Source organism: Oncorhynchus keta, chromosome 26 (genome assembly GCF_023373465.1).
Source record: "Oncorhynchus keta strain PuntledgeMale-10-30-2019 chromosome 26, Oket_V2, whole genome shotgun sequence".
NCBI classification, from domain to species: Eukaryota; Metazoa; Chordata; class Actinopteri; order Salmoniformes; family Salmonidae; genus Oncorhynchus; species Oncorhynchus keta.
The window spans coordinates 34939126-34956743 of record NC_068446.1 but is presented as its reverse complement, the minus strand read 5'-3'; the positions used below and the strand labels follow the sequence as shown (position 1 = coordinate 34956743).

The window sequence follows — 17618 nt, the reverse complement described above, 5'->3', positions numbered from 1 at the left end:
TACTCATTAAAGTTTTTATTTTTATTTAGACTATTTTCTACATTGTAAAGACATCAACTATGAAATAACACATGGAATCATGTAGGAAGCAAAAAAGTGTTAAACAAATCAAAATATATTTTGTATTTGAGATTCTTCAAACTAGCCACCCTTTGCCTTGACAGTTTTGCACACTCTTGGCATTCTCTCAACCAGCTTCATGAGGTAGCCAGCCACCTGGAATGCATTTCAATTAACAGGTGTGCCTTAAGTTAATTTATGGAATTTCTTTCCTTAATGCATTTTCGCCAATCAGTTGTGACGAGGTAGGGGTGGAATACAGAAGAAAGCCCTATTTGGTAAAAGACCAAGTCCATATTAGGGCACGAACAGCTCAAATAAGCAAAGAGAAACAGTCCATCATTACTTTAAGACATGGTCAGTCAATCTGGAAATACCATCAAGTGCTATGATGAAGCTGGCTCTCATGAGGACCACTACAGGAAAGGAAAACCCATAGTTACCTCTGCTGCTGAGGATAAGTTCATTAGAGTTACCAGCCTCAAGATTGCAGCCCAAATAAATGTTTTTTTTTACTGAGTTCAAGTATCAGACACATCTCAACATCAACTGTTCAGAGGAGACTGCGTGAAAAAGGCCATGGTTGAATTGCTACAAAGAAACCACTACTAAGGGTCACCAATAAGAAGAGACTTGCTTAGGCCAAAAAACAATGGACATTAGACCGGTGGAAATATGTTCTTTGGTCTGATGAGTCCAAATTTGATTCCAACTGCCGTGAGACGCAGAGTAGGTGAACAGATCTCCGTATGTGTGGTTCCCACCGTGAAACATGGAAGAGGAGGTGTGGGGGGGCTTTGCTGGTGACACTGTTTGTGATTTATTTAGAATTCAAAGCACACTTAACCAGCAAGGCTACCCACAATAATAGTCCCACAATTTTTTTCCCCCACCAGAACAATGTCCCAAAAGACCTCCAGGCTGTGTAAAGGCTATTTGACCAATAAGGAGAGTGATGGAGTGCTCCATCAGATGACCTGGTCACCACAATCACCTGACCTCAACTCATTTAAGATGGTTTGGAATGAGTTGGACCGCAGAGTGAAAGAAAAAGCAGCCAACAAGTGCTCAGCACGTGAGGGAACCTCCTTCAAGACAGTTGGAAAAGATTTCCAGGTGAAGCTAGTATAGAGAATGCCAAGAGCTTGCAAAGCTGTCATCAAATAAAATGTTTTGTCACATGTGCCAAATACAACGGGTATGTATAGATAGATCTTACAGTAAAATGCTTACTTACAAGCCCTTAGCCAACAATGCAGTTTTAAGAAAATCCCTAAAAAAAAGTAAGCAATAAGAATAACAAATAATAAGAGCAGCATTAAATGATAATAGCGGAGCTATATACTGGGGGTACCGGTACATAGTCAAGTTTAGAAGCTTCTTTGACCTAGACTTTGTTCTCCGGGTACCGCTTGTTGTGCGGTAGCAAAGAGAACAGTCGATGACAAGGATGGCTGAAGTCTTTGACAATTATTAGGGCCTTCATCGCACACTGCCTGGTATAGAGGTCCTGGATGGCAGGATGTTTGGCCCATGTGATGTACTGGGCCAAACACACTATCCCTTGTAGTGCTTTGCGGTCGGAGACAGAGCAGTTACCATACCAGGCAGTGATGCAACCCGTCAGGATGCTCTTGATGATGCGGCTGTAAAACCTTTTGAGGACCTGAGAACCCATGCTTAATCTTTTCAGTCTACTGAGGGGGAATATGTTTTGTCGTGCCCTCTCAACGTCTGGCTTGGTGTGCGTGGACCATGTTAGTTTGTTGGTGATGTGGACGCCAAGGAATTTGAAGCTCTGTCTGCTCCACTACTGCCCCGTCGATGAGAATGGGGCGTGCTCGGTCCTCCTTTTCCTGTAGTCCACAATCTTCTCCTTTGTCTTCATTACGTTGAGGGAGAGGTTGTTGTCCTTGCACCACATGGTCAGTTCTCTGAACTCCCTATAGGCTGTCTCATCTTTGTCAGTGATCAGGCCTACCGCTGTTGTCATCGGCAAACTTAATGATGGTGTCATGCCTGACCGTGCAATCATGAGTGAATAAGGGAGTACAGGATGGGACTGAGCACGCAACCATGAGGCCCCTGTGTTGAGGATCAGTGTGGCAGATGTGTTACCTACCCTTACTACCTGGGGGCGGCCCGTCAGGATGTCCAGGATCCAGTTGCAGAGGCAGGTGTTTAGTCCCAGGTTCCTTAGCTTAATGATGAGCTTTGGGGGCACTATGGTGTTGAACGCTGAGCTGTAGTCAATGAATAGCATTCACACACAGGTGTTCCTTTTGTCTATGTGGGGATTGCAGTAGAGATTGCATCTATTGATCTGTTGATGTGGTATGCAAATTGGAGTGGGTCTAGGGTTTCTGGGATAATGGTTTTGCAATGAGCCATGACCAGCCTTTCAAAGCATTTCATTGCTACGGGTCGGTAGTCATTTTAGGCGGGTTACCTTCGTGTTCTTGGGCACAGGGATTATGGTGGCCGGCTTGAAAACATGTTGGTAGTACAGACTCAGACAGAGAGGTTGAAAATGTGAGTGAAGACACTTGCCAGTTGGTCAGCGCATGCTCGGAGTACACATCCTGGTAATCTGTCTGGCTCAGCTGCCTTGTGAATATTAACCTGTTTGAAGGTTTTACACACATTGGCCGCGGAGAGCGTGATCCCACTGTCGTCCTGAACAGCTGATTCTCTCATGCATGTTTCAGTGTTACTTGCCTCGAAGCGAGCAAAGAAGTTATTTAGCTCGTCTGGTAGGCTCGTGTCACTGGGCAGCTCTCGGCTGTGCTTCCCCTTTTAGTCTAATAGTTTGCAAGCCCTGCCACATCCGAGCGTCGGAGCCAGGGTAGTACAATTCGATCTTAGTCCTGTATTGAAGCTTTGCCTGTTTGATGGTTCATCGGAGGGTAGAGCGGGATTTCTTATAAGCTTCCGGGTTAGCGTCCCACTCCTTGAAAGCAGCAGCTCTACCCCTTAGCTCAGTCCGAATGTTGCTTGTAATCCATGGATTCTGGTTGTGGTTTGTACATAGTCACTATGGGGATGACGTCCTCAATGCACTTATTGATGAAGCCGTTGAATAGTACAACGTAGGCAAAGGGTGGCTACTTTGAAGAATCTCAACACTTTTTTGGTTACTACATGATTCCATATGTGTTATTTCCTGCGTGGGTGTGTCAAAGTTTGACTGGTACTGTATATATATTCTTTCACCCATCTACACACAATACCCCATAATGCAAAGTGATAACATGTTAGACTTTACCGGAAATTCTAAGAGCTTTGCACACCTGGATTGTACAATATTTGCACAAATCTTCCAGCTCTGTCAAGTTGGTTGTCGATCATTGCTAGACAGTCATTTGCAAGTCTTGCCATAGATTTTCAAGATGGTTCAATGTCTTGGAAAGCAACTCCAGTGTATATTTGGTGTAATGTTTTAGGTTATTGTCATGGATGCTGTAGCTTTGTAGTGACCGGATGTATTGATACTCCATCCAAAGTGTAATTAATAACTTTCAACATGTTCAAAGGGATATTCAATGACCTACAGTGGTTCCTCCTTTAAAAGTTGCAAGCTTGCACTGCCGGACTTTGAGGTACTCAGCGTCACTGTTTCATTGCTCCAGACTACCACAAGGGGGAGTTGGAGCACTCGTTATGCATTTGGGTCCCAAGGTTTTTATATGACCAGTCATATCGTGTGGTTCCAATGACGAATTTTGACGCGAGCTACACTTGCGTTCTTCAACAAGGATGGCTGTCAAAACATTACGGTGGAACCAAATGTAAGTTATAACATAACAAGTCAAGCAAAAACTGTACAGGAATATGACTGAGGAATAAAACTAAGGAATATGTTAGTTAATGTAGAGACAAACGTTTGTGCATTTTTTGTTGTTGTCAAAGTTCACTTACGAAACTTGCTAAATAGCGATTTATCTGACTAGCTAACATTAGCCAGCTAGCTAGTGTTAAACAGGAATTACAAATTCATTCTCCTAATGTTTTAGGGACTCCTGAGGAAACCAGCAAACCAGGCTGTCTTGTGAAACAGTGGATGTAAAGAATCTAGCTAGCTAAAGCATTTACTTCAAATTGAATGGTCCTTCTGTAGCTCAGTTGGTAGAGCATGGCGCTTGTAACGCCAGGGTAGTGGGTTCGATCCCCGGGACCACCCATACGTAGAATGTATGCACACATGACTGTAAGTCGCTTTGGATAAAAGCGTCTGCTAAATGGCATATATTATCTTTATTATCTAAACTTGCCTTGCAATGCAGCTGAAGTAACATAGCTAGCTAACTATTTACTTGCTTATTGTGTAGTGTAGGATAACAAATAACTATGCCTATGGATGTGTAGCTAGCTACAGTGTGTAGCCGATCTGTGTATGGACCCTAAAACGTTACGTTCTGAAATAATATTCATACCAATCTATGAACCTCCCCTATCATAGTGGTTGCATCAACTTCAAGTCTGAATGGCATTAATGAAGCCTATGGATAGAGTAGAATATAATGACTTTATTGTGCCAATTATGCAAGTCCTATATACACATGCACTGTAGTTATTACCACGCATGAGATACAATATGGGTATCCTGTACATTGAATATATTCACTGATCATGTCCTCTTCCTTGGCAAATCAAGGTGTGGTTCAGGTATGAATCTCTGAGATATGACTGAAAAATAATATCAAACTCCATTATTTGAATGATGCTGTGTCTGCATGTATGTATTACAATTATACACTTCAACAGTGTTTACTGCTCCCGGGACATCAATGATTATACTTTGTAACTACGCAATGGACTATAAACATGATTGATTTGTAATTCATATATACAGAAAAAAACTATGCATATCTAACTCCCTTCAGCTGCATTAATCTGAGGACACAGGATAGTATTTAGATGTAATACTTCATTTCAACCAGTGGAGAATGTGAAACGCTTTATTAAAAGAAGTCCATTATTCAGATGTTATAAATGCATAATAATTATGATAATTGTAATATTATAAATACAATTTCAATCTGTACTTCAATGCACATACAGTCGTGGCCAAAAGTTAAGAATGACCCAAATATTAATTTTCAGTCTGCTGCCTCAGTTTGTATGATAGAAATTTGCATACACTCCAGAATGTTATGAAGAATGATCAGATTAATTGCAAAGTCCCTCTTTGCTATGCAAATGAACTGAATCCCCCCCCAAAAATGTCCACTGCATTTCAGCCCTGCCACAAAAGGACCAGCTGACATGTCAGTGATTCTCTCGTTAACACAGGTGTAAGTGTTGATGAGGACAAGGTTGGAGATCACTCGGTCATGCTGATTGCTTGCTCAGGAATGGCAGCAGGCAGGTGTGAGTGCATCTGCACGCACAGTGAGGCAAAGACTTTTGGAGGATGGCCTGGTGTCAAGAAGGGCAGCAAAGAAGCCACTTCTCTCCAGGAAAAACATCAGGGACAGACTGATATTCTGCAAAAGGTACAGGGATTGGACTGCTGAGGACTGGGGTAAAGTCATTTTCTCTGAATCCCCTTTCCGATTTAATAGGGGCATCTGGAAAAAAGCTTGTCTGGAAAAGACAAGGTGAGTGCTACTATCAGCCCTTTGTCATGCCAACAGTGAAGCATCCTGAGACCATTCATGTGTGGGGCTGCTTCTCAGCCAAGGGAGTGGGCTCACTCACAATTTTGCCTAAGAACACAGCCATGAATAAAGAATGGTACCAACACATCCTCCGAGAGCAACTTCTCCCAACCATCCAGGAACAGTTTGGTGACGAACAATGCCTTTTCCGGCATGATGGAGCACCTTGCCATAAGGCAAAAGCAATAACTAAGTGGCTTGGGGAACAAAACATCAATATGTTGGGTCCATGGCCATGAAACTACCCAGACCGTAATCCCATTGAGAACTTGTGGTCAATCCTCAAGAGGCGGGTGGACAAAGAAAAACCCACAAACTCTAAGCAAGAATGGGCTGCCATCAGTCAGGATGTGACCCAGAAGTTAATTGAAAAAGGGCCAACACCGCAAATATTGACTCTTTGCATCAAGTTCATGTAATTGTCAATAACAGGCTTTGACACCTATGAAATGCTTGTAATTTTACTTCAGTATTCCATAGTAACATCTGATAAAATATCTAAAGACACTGAAGCAGCAAACTTTGAAAATTAATATTTCTGTCATTCTCAACTTTTGGCCACGACTGTATGGTGTGCATTATAAAATGTGGAAGAAAGAGGTGTAGAAGACAGGGGAAAGAATAGTGGCAGACGGCATATGATTCATGAATTAGTGCTACCCTGAAATTCTCAGAGTTCGTCACAATTGCGGTGTCTCCTAACCTTCGGCCAAAAGCTGGTTATCTTAAGAACTGGTGAGGTGGTGATGGGACTGGCTTCCTCTCTCACATCAAAACATACCTGCAGTCGAGTGACAAATGGATAGAGAGAGAGCATGATTAAGCCTTGTTTTTTAAATTCTAACTCGGTCAGTCATCTTACATCAGGAGTTGAAATGCAAAACTGACCTTGGATCATTAACTCTGGGACTACTACGTCTGTCTGTTTCAATATATAGCATCTCTTTAATAATACTTCCTGTTGACCCGACCAAGTGACATCTCACCTATGATCATGCTGTGGCAGCCATTTCAGATGTGGAAGGGGTTCACCAAAACAACTGATGTAACCTAGAGGATTTAGAGAGAAGGGAGAGCGGGATGAAGTGAAGAAGAGACTCTGTGTGTGTGTGTGTGTGTGTGTGGTCTCACCTGGTGTCCACACGAAGTGGCTCCAGAGTACTTTATTACATTTACATTTAAGTCATTTAGCAGACGCTCTTATCCAGAGCGACTTACAAATTGGTGCATTCACCTTAAAGGTTTATGCTGAAAAACAGACACATGAAGACAAACAATAGAAGATCATGTCAATAGAAGATACGGTATGTGACGCAGACACCTATCGGAGTGTACCTGAAGAATTGTAAATATAAAGGGCTATGTGTCTCACCACTTGGTTATTGCAAGGCTAACCCCCAGGGTTATTACAAGGCTAACCCCCAGGGAAATCAAATCAGCAACAGATAGTCCAGTGAAAAATGGCTGTGTTTATGTGGTGTAAAATCTGAAAATTAGCAGCTGATATCTTTTTTTTTATTTTTTAACTAATGCAAGTGAGGCAGGTTCCATGTACAACAAGACAGGCAGAGATGGAGAAAAAGAACACAGAACCTTTAATTACCTCTGGTTATGGAAACTTTTGCCAGCAATACAGCTTCCATGGCATGTTCCTCGGACAGTGAACATCTGGCAATATCTACATTTTCGACCCCTTGGTCAGCTTGCTCTCTGAACGTAAAGGAAACAGCTTATTTTTTATAGATATGAAAACAACTGCGATGCCATCTTCGTAGGTGTCCGCTTTGACTTCCTTTGTGTCTGAAAAATGCTCCTTTCAGAACAACTATTTTTGATTGAAAATAAAGGTTTTTCTCTCGACAAATGTACCTCCATAGCATATAACAATTTGCCTGTGAATAACCACACCTTCATACAAACATGCTACTGTATGCAGAATTCTTGACGCACAACCGAAGTTTCTGCCATATCCTGCCAACACGCTCACAAGCGGGCCACTCGGGAGTAGAATGATGTGTGGAAGAGGGAAAGGAATGCGATGGGAACATCAATTTGTTTCAAGTTGGGGAGGAGGGCTAATAGCTGAACAATGCTGCTTAGAATTCCATTAAAAATGTATCTTTTTATTTTACCACTACAATCTGTTCCTCGGACGAAACTGGAAAAAAACAACTTGTGTAGAAAGTAAACATCCGCACCTCGATGGTGTCAACTGTGCTTATGTCTGCGTAATGAAAAAGTAGGGAAAAAAATAAACTTCGGACTATTTCTGGTCTAGCGATCGATGACAAACGAGCTCGCTGCCCAGACTTACATAATTACAAATAGGAGATTCTCCTGATTTTTAAAATGGTATCCGTGTAACAGTTTTGCTTTCGTCCCTCTCCTCGCCCCTACCTGGGCCCGAACCAGGGACCCTCTGCACACATGGACAACAGCCTCCGTCGAAGCATCGTTACCCATCGCGCAACAAAAGCCTACTTTCTACACGGGATTTCAGAGCACTCAGTGTACCAGAGCGCAGAAAAAATACTTTACGAGCGCTCAACACCCGTTGAATATGGCCTGTGTCAGTAAACGTCGGGAAAAAAGCGTAATTTAAATTGTTTCCAGCAGGACATTTACAGTCACCAACGCTCTGGTTAACACTAAAACTGCCTTACTTACCAGCTCTGCTAGGGTGAGAAATGGTTAGTTCTCATTTGTGTCTGGAAGTAGCTAGCCAACATTAGCTTGGGTGCTTGACTGCCGTTGCAAGGTCAAAACGCTCAAATCAACCCTACTCCTCAGCCCGAACGTCCAGTGTGCTCTCCAAGAGCAAAACGGTCTGAATTTACAAACTGACAATTTCTCTGAATGGAAACACCATACTATTAAGCCAAATTTTCTCAAATCAATCCCATGTACTATGTTATTACAAAAAAGGTTTTAATACCAATAGGGTGTACTATCAAATGTTTCTCAAATATGCCCTCTGGTGGTCAAACTAGCGATAACTTGCATTAACAGAAGAAATGGCTAAGAATGGAAATACGTGCCACAGAATGCTGCAGCAGCACGCAGGGTGTCCCGCAGTATGACGCAACTTTTAAAGGAGAAACCACTACCAATAGGCGCCCTTCTTTTGTCAGGCTTTGGAAAACATTTGTAGAACCTTAAACTGTATGTGTGGTACAGAGATGAGGTAGGTAGTCATTCAAAAACACGGTAAACACTTACTGCACACAGACTGAGTCTATGTAAATGATTGTGACTTGTTAAGCACATATTTACTCCTTAACTTATTTAGGCTTGCCCATATCATAGGGGTTGAATACCTATTGACTCAAGACATTTCAGCATTTTATTTAATCTGTAAAATGTTCAAAACATTAATTCCACGTTGACATTATGGGATATTGTGTGTAGGCCCATTTTAAATTCAGCTGTAACACAATAAAATGTGGAAAAAGTCCAGGGGTTTGAATACTTTCTGAAAGCACTGTAACTCTCAGATCAGCTGTTTGCTCAGAGTTTGGGGGAGGTTCACACATGTGTGTGTTAGCCTTCAAGTCTAGATAGATTATCTAGTATTCAAAGTGCATTGGAATACTGAACTTCATGAATGTATTTATTATTATTATATTATAATGTATTTGAATGATGCCTAACAATGTGAATGTCAATACTTGTTCTATTTAGAATGGATTCTGAAATAGCTAAAGGCGCATTAGGCCTAAGTGTGTTTTCAAAAGCAGATTGTCAGTTAGTCTTAGTAGTTTGTTTTGCAAAGCAGGCGGAGGGTGTATTTAACTATAGGGTGTGTTCTTTCCTAAGGCCACAGGTGTCATCTTTCTGGCAGGATTTTGTATCTTGTTCACCAGGATTTACTACATCTTGAATGCTTGTTTTCCTTCATACAGCATCTCCCCTATCTGGTGGCAGTCTGTCAGACTGTCAGTGTTATTTCCCTGCTGAAAGGGAAAATCCTTGGTGTGGATTGACTGATTTCAGGGATTGGAACTGTCTGACTTGAGTGCTTCCAACACAAGGCTACTGCAGATTGTCTGGTATGATTATTGTATGTAGGAGATTGTGTGTGCTTGTGCAGTGTAATACCTAAAGACATACCGAAAGCAGAAGTTGGGGGATTTGCAGCGCTTGAAGGCTCTTTTGTATCAATGTAGTATTACATCTGTGCGCCTACACAGTGTGTGTCACTAAGCGAGAGAATGTCTACTGTAGTTCTCACCTGTATGATTGTTCACATATGGAGAAAATATGCATTACTCCCAATAAGCAGCGGTTAGCTCTCTGGTCTAGAGAAGCCGATACTTGTCATGCGGTGGAACTGATGTTGCCATGACGATGCCGGGAGACGTCACGCTCTAAATGTGGTGCAGTCAACACGCTGTCACCAAGAGAGGGGTGGAGAAGAGTGTGTGTGCGTGTGTGTGTGTGAGAGAGAGTTAGGCAACCTGCTTGAATATTGTTCCATTTTGAGACATTCAGTTACATGGCATTGTTTAAGTATTCCGGATGTAATGTTAATGGAGACTAACATGGCTGCCATAGAAAGTTGAAGTGTCATGCAAAATGCATAATAATGCAGAAAACACATTTATTACTTTTTCGGACAGCAATATGGCAGCCACTCCGGTTGAGAATGCTCAGAAAACTGTTGTGACGTAGGTGCAATCCATGAATATAGATAGATATCAATAAAAAGGTACAGAGCAATTGTTTTGCCTGGTTCTGGGGTCTCCTTGGTCTCCTTCCTCCTTGTCCCCCAACTCCGCTAAAACCATTGGGAACCATGTCCCGTTTTCAAGGCACAGCTTGGAATATTCCAGAAAATTATGTCATGGCTTTAGAAGCTTCTCAAATCAAATCAAAGTTTGTGTCACGTGCACCGAAATACAACGTGTAAACCTTACAGTGAAATGCTTACTTATAGGCTCTAACAAATGGTGCCAAAAAAAGGTTGTGTGTAGGTAAGTAAAGAAATAAAACAACAGTAGAAAGACATTTGAAAAAAGAGTAGCAAGGCTATATACAGACACTGGTTAGTCAGGCTTATTGAGGTAGTATGTACATGTAGGTATCGTTAAAGTGACTGTGCATATATGATGAACAGAGAATAGCAGAAGCATAAAAAGAGGGGTTTGCCAGGTGGTGGGACACAATGCAGATACCCCGGTTAGCCAATGTCCGGGAGCACTGGTTGGTCGACCCAATTGAGGTAGTATATACATGAATGTATAGTTAAAGTGACTATGCATATAAGATAAACCGAGAGTAGCAGCAGCGTAAAAGAGGGGTTGGGGGGGGCACACAATGCAAATATTCCGGGTAACCATTGGTTACCTGTTCGGGAGTCTTATGGCTTGGTGGTAAAAACTGTTGAGAAGCCTTTTTGTCCTAGACTTGGCACTCTGGTACCGCTTGCCATGCAGTAGTAGAGAGAACAGTCTATGACTGGGGTGGCTGGGGTCTTTGAAAGGGCCTTCCTCTGACACCACCTGGTGTAGAGGTCCTGGATGGCAGGCAGCTTTACCCCAGTGATGTACTTGGCCATACGCACTACCCTATACGCACAATTGCCGTACCAAGCAGTGATGCAACCAGTCAGGATGCTCTCGATGTTGCAGCTGTAGAACCTTTTGAGGATCTCAGGACCCATGCCGAGTCTTTTTAGTTTCCTGAGGGGGAATAGGCTTTGTCGTGCGCTCTTCACGACTGTCATGGACCAATCTAGTTTGTTTGTTGTGGACACCAAGGAATTTTAAGCGCTCAACCTGCTCCACTACAGCCCCGTCGATGAGAATGGGGATGTGCTCCTTTTCCTGTAGTCCACAATCATCTCCTTAGTCTTGGTTACATTGAGGGATAGGTTTTTATTCTGTCAACACCCGGCCAGGTCTCTGACCTCCCTATAGGCTGTCTCGTCATTGTTGGTGATCAGGCCTTCCACTGTTGTGTCGTCAGCTAACTTAACCTTTTGCGTGTAGAGGGCAGTATTTTTGTTTTTGGCTAAAAAAACATACCCATTTGAAACGGCCTATTTCTCAGCCCCAGAAACTAGAATATGCATATAATTGTCAGATTAGGATATAATACTCTAAAGTTTCCAAAACTGTAAAAATATTGTCTGTGAGTATAACAGAACTGATATTGCAGGCGAAAGCCTGAGGAAAATCCAATCAGGAAGTGCCTCTTATTTTTGAAACCTCTCTGTTCCTATGCATGCCTATCCTGCATTTAAAGGGATATCAACCAGATTCATTTTTATATGGCTTCCCTAAGGTGTCAACAGTCTTTAGACATAGTTTCAGGCTTTTATTTAGGAAAATAAGCGTGAAGGATCACATTGTGTGAGTGGATAGGTGGGGGCTCTGAGTGAGTTTTGCGCAACTGAGTAAAGCGGCCATTGTTTCTCCCACTGTTATTAAAAAAGCTACACACACTGATAAATTATTGAATATATATTTTAAAAACAACTTGAGGATTGATTATAAAAAACGTATGACATGTTTCTGTGGACATTGGATATTATTTGGAATATACATCTGCGTTATCGTGACCGCTCTTTCCTGTGGATTTCTGAACATACCGTGACAAACAAACTGAGGTATTTTGGTTCCATAAAGATTATTTTTATACCAAAAGGAACATTTTGTTGTGTAACTGGGAGTCTCGTGAGTGAAAACATCCGAAGATCATCTGCCCTGTGGGTTGTTTGGAGAATATCGTGTGAGTCCTGCTTGCTGCTGCTGCTGCTGTTGTTGTTGAAGACATCTTTGTCTAATCCGAGGTGAGTGATCGCTGTCCTGATGTCCAGAAGCTCTTTTCTGCCATAAGATACGGTTGCAGAAGCATTATGTACAAAATACTTTATACTTTAATAACTATCGCGAAACCCCCCACATAATAGCACAATTGGTTAGGAGACCATAAAACAGTTTCCTAGGCTAATTGACATCATTTGAGTCAATTGGAGGTGTACCTGTGGATGTATTTCAAGGCCTACCTTCAAACTCAGTACCTCTTTGCTTGACATAATGGGAAAATTAAAAGAAATCAGCCAAGAACTCAGACAAAAAATTGTAGACCTCCACAAGTCTGGTTCATCCTTGGGAGCAATTTCCAAATGCCTGAAGGTACCACGTTCATCTGTACAAACAATAGTATGCAAGTATAAACCTCATGGGACCACGCAGCCGTCATACCGCTCAGGAAGGAGATACGTTCTGTCTCCTAGAGATGAATGTACTTTGGTGTGAAAAGTGTAAATCAATCCCAGAACAACAGCAAAGGACATTGTGAAGATGCTGGATGAAACAGGTACAAAAGTATCAATATCCACAGTAAAATGAGTCTTCTATCGACATAACATGAAAGGCCGCTCAGCAAGGAAGAAGCCACTGCCCCTAAACTGCCATACAAAAGCCAGACTATGGTTTGCAACTGCACATGGGGACAAAGATTGTACTTTTTGGAGAAATGTCCTCTGGTCTGATGAAACAAAAATAGAACTGTTTGGCCTTAATGACCTTCGTAATGTTTAGCGGAAAAAGGGGAAGGCTTGCAAGCCGAAGAACATCATCCCAACCTTGAAGCACAAGGGTGGCAGCATCATGTTGTGGGGGTGCTCTGCGGCAGGAGGGACTAGTGCACATCACAAAATAGATGGCATCATGGGGAGGGGAAATTATGTGGGTTATATTGATGCCACATCTCAAGACATCAGTCAGGAAGTTAAAGCTTGGTCACAAATGGGTCTTCCAAATGGACAATGACCCCAAGCATACTTCCTAAGTTGTGGCAAAATGGCTTTAAGGACAACAAAGTCAAGGTATTGGAGTGTCCATCACAAAGCCCTGACCTCAATCCTATAAAAAATGTGGGCAGAACTGAAAAAGTGTGTGCAAGCAAGGAGGCCGACAAACTTGACTCAGTTACACCAGCTCTGACAGGAGGAATGGGACAAAATTCACCCAATTTATTGTGGGAAGGTTGTGGAAGGCTACCCAAAATGTTTGACCCAAGTTAAACAAATTAAAGGCAATGCTACCAAATACTAATTGAGTGTATGTAAACTTCACTCACCCAATAATAGCTGAAATAAATAGTTCTCTACTATGATTCTGTCATTTCACATTCTTAAAGTTGTGATCCTAACTGACCTAAAATGGGGACGTTTTACTAGGATTAAATGTAAATTTACTAGGATCCAACTGTAAATGGCTTACTCACATCGGCCACGGAGAATGAGAGCTCACAGTCCTTGGGAGCAGGCCGCGTTGGTGGCACAGTGTTATCCTCAGTGGGCAAAGAAGGTATTTAGCTTGTCCGGGAGCAAGACGCCGGTGTCCGCCACGTGGCTGTTTTTCCCTTTGTAATCCATGATTGTCTGGAGTCCCTGCCCCATACATCTCGTCTCTGAGCCATTGAATTGCGACTCCACTTTTTCTGTACTGCCGTTTTCTGTACTGCCTTACGGAAGTAATGGTTTTAGCGGAGCTGGGGATTTCCTTGCCCCCAGCAGCCAAATCAAACTCTCTGCACCATATTGTGACATTTTCTCATTTTCTTAGAGCGCCAATCTTGTTAGTGGGATAGATTTGAAAACATCTGTTGAAATTGCAGAGCGCCACATTCAAACTACAGAAATATCAATATTCAACATTCACGAAAATATAAGTGTAATACATCAAAATAAAGCTTAACTTCTTGTTAATCCAGCCACTGTCACATTACAGAAAGGCTTTATGGGGAAAGCACACCATGTGATTATCTGAGGACAGCGCCCCGCATACAAACACATGAAAATCATTTTTCAACCGTGCAGGAGCGACACAAAAGTCACAAATAGCGATATTATAAATGCCTTACCTTTTGAAGATCTTCTTTTTGCAATCCCAAATGTCTGTGACACAATGATTTGTCATTTTGTTGGATTAATTCCTTCTTTATATCCCCAAAATGTCAATTTCTTTGGCACGTTTGATTCAGAAATACACCGGTTCCAACTCGCCCAACATGACTACAAAGTGTCTAATAAGTTACCTGTAAACTTGGTCCAAACATTTCACACAACGTTCCTAATCCAACCTCTGGTGTCCTAAAATGTAAATAATCTATCAAATTTAAGACTGGATAAACAGATTCCAATAGCAAAGAAAATTAACACGCGCACCAATATACTAGAGACCTTAAGAGTGACACGTGCAAAGATCAGCACTACTTCTTAATTTCTCAAAAGAAAAACATCGAACAACTTCTAAAGACTGACATCTAGTGAAAGCCATAGAAACTGCAATCTGGGTGCTAATAAATCAGGATTCCCATGGAAAAGTATTGGAAAACACAATGACCTCAATTGTTTTCCGTTGGATGGGTGTGCTCTGGGTTTCGCCTGCCAAATAAGTTCTGTTATACTCAGACATTATTTAATCAGTTTTAGAAACTTTAGTTTTTTTCCTATCCAATACTACCATGCATATTCATATTCTAGCTTCTGTGATTGAGTAACAGGCAGTTTACTTTGGGCATGCTTTTAATTCGGATGTGAAAATACTGCCCCCTATTTTAAACAAGTTTCCCCAGCCAATGTGTTTACATGCGCAATGGAAGAAAGACTTATCTGACACGGAGTTCCATGAAGAAAGTGTTCACACTAAAATGTAACCCATTGCAGCATTGCTTGGGTGTGTGTTTGACAGTGTTAGTATATCACGGTCTTCCACTAGGATAGAGGCAAACTGTCACCTCTGGTCCTCAAAATTTCCATAAATAGCTTTGTATGTGTGTGTGCGCACTTGGTTGCATCTGTTCTCACCCGAGGGTGTGTCTCAGATCACAATAGAACAGTCACCCTTGGTGCTCCTCTTAAATTATTTCAATAGCTCTGACCGATGCAGAGCAGGCAACACACAATTAGTCAATTAGTCCTGACTGTAGCGGAGCAGGTCCACCCACCATGCCCTGCTGTGCTCTGGGAGACTAATGAAGAGGAAGTGGAGAGAGGAAACCCAAGAAGGGAGGGCAGAGTGCACACCGGTATTTGGCAAACACTGAACGACCTGAATACCTTTTTTCATACTACAGATGTGTGTGTACAGACTGAAGGTAAAGCAGAGTAGAGATTGTTTTCCCAGGGAGGGAGCGGTTTCCTGCCTTTCTGTCTGCTTTGTCTGACACAAGCAGGTTTGTCCCAGAACAGATCCTTACTGCATATCAACAACGCTTAATCCTCCTCCTTTACATAAACCTATCTATATCTTGTACCATATCTATACAGTGCATTTGGAAAGTATTAAAACCTCTTATTTTTCCACATTTTGTTACATTGCAGCCTTATTCTAAAATGGATTACATAATTTCCCCCCCTCATCAATTTACACACAATACCCCATAATGACACAGCAAAAATAACTGAAATATCATATTTACATAAGTATTCAGACCTTTTACTCAGTACTTTGTTGAAACAACTTTGGCAGTGAATTACAGCCTCGAGTCTTCTTGGGTATGACGCTACAAGCTTAGATGGCCACCACCATGCTTCACCTAAGGGAGGGTGACAGGTTTCCTCCAGACGTGACACTTCGCATTCAGGATAAAGAGTTCAATCTTGTTTTAATCAAACAAGAGCATCTAGTGTTTCGTCGTTTGAGGTGCCTTTTGGAAAACTCCAAGTGGGCTGTCGTGCCTTTTTACTGAGGAGTGGCTTCCGTCTGGGAGCTCTACCATAACATAAAGGCCTGATTGGTGGAGTGCTGCGAGATGGTTGTCCTTTTGGAAGGTTCTCCCACCTTATAGACAAGTGTGTGCCTTTCCAATCAATTGAATTTACCACCGGTGAACTCCAATCAATGAAGTTGTAGAAGCATCTTTAAGGATGATAAAAGGAAACAGGATGCAACTGAGCTTAATTTAAATTCTCATAGCAACTTATGTAAATAAGGTAATTCTGTTTTTATTTGTTAATACATTTGAAATTTTTATTTTTGCTTAGTCATATGGTGTTGTGGGTAGAGTGAGGTGGGGAAAAAACAATTTAATACATTTTAGAATACGGCTATAATATAACAATGTGGAATAACTCAAGAAGTCTGAATGCTTTCCAAATGCACTCTTCTGCTGTCCCCTCTTGAGAAAATCGAGAGAATGTGGGTATAGTGATGGAGAGGGAGGGATTGAGTAATGGTGAACTGGAGAGGCGTGAGAAACATGAGTGCAGAGGTAAAGGCTACTAGGGGGTTTGTAGGGGATTTGCAGAATGAAGAATTTGAGAGAAATGGGAAAAAAAAAACATTTTGTTGCGCTAGACATGTGTTAGAGCGGGTGAGCTAAGGTATGTATCTTAATATGTGCCAGTTTGCTACAGTATAAAAATAATCCTGCAGGAAAATTCTCAGCAACAAATGAAGATCCTGTGTGAGAAAAATAGATGGATATGTGAAAACATCTATACATTAATTTGTACACTGAAATGTACAACAGACTGAGATGGAGCGAGGCTGTAGCTAGGTTTCCATTCAATTGGCGACAGATTTTCATGCAAATATTCTAAAATCCGCATAAAGAAAATGTGCATTTTCCCGCCAGAGTTCTGTTTCCACCAAACAGACTTGTTGCAGATGTATTTCCATCACATTTTTTACTCTCCCGATCATTTTGTCACAACTGTTGTGTTAAATAGCAAATGTGCCTACTCCAAATGTGTTCTAGCCAACAATAGCTCCAGATACAGTGCGGGTAGGCTAGTCTACATGATGAGATTATTATGGATATTTTTATTTGGAAACGTCAGTCAAGCATGGATCATCATGCCACCAGAATAAGACCCTCAATATTTATTGGAAAGGAGCATGAAGCTCATCACAGTGTACTTTCACCACCCTGTCAAGTCCT

The 17618-nt window shown here is 41.8% G+C and overlaps 1 protein-coding gene and 1 long non-coding RNA gene across 8 annotated transcripts in view; one reads left to right on the top strand and one right to left on the bottom strand.

Moving 5' to 3' along the window:
- Positions 1 to 17618, top strand: part of LOC118358779 (calcium-dependent secretion activator 2) — a 274241-nt gene that overhangs the window by 24523 nt on the left and 232100 nt on the right. The gene's annotated exons all lie outside the window — the stretch shown is intronic.
- On the bottom strand, positions 4940 to 8639 carry LOC118359309 (uncharacterized). Its single transcript, XR_004820636.2, has 3 exons — positions 7324 to 8639; positions 6707 to 6770; positions 4940 to 6501 (listed from the first exon to the last, which is right to left on the bottom strand). It is a non-coding gene; the product is annotated as an uncharacterized LOC118359309 (long non-coding RNA).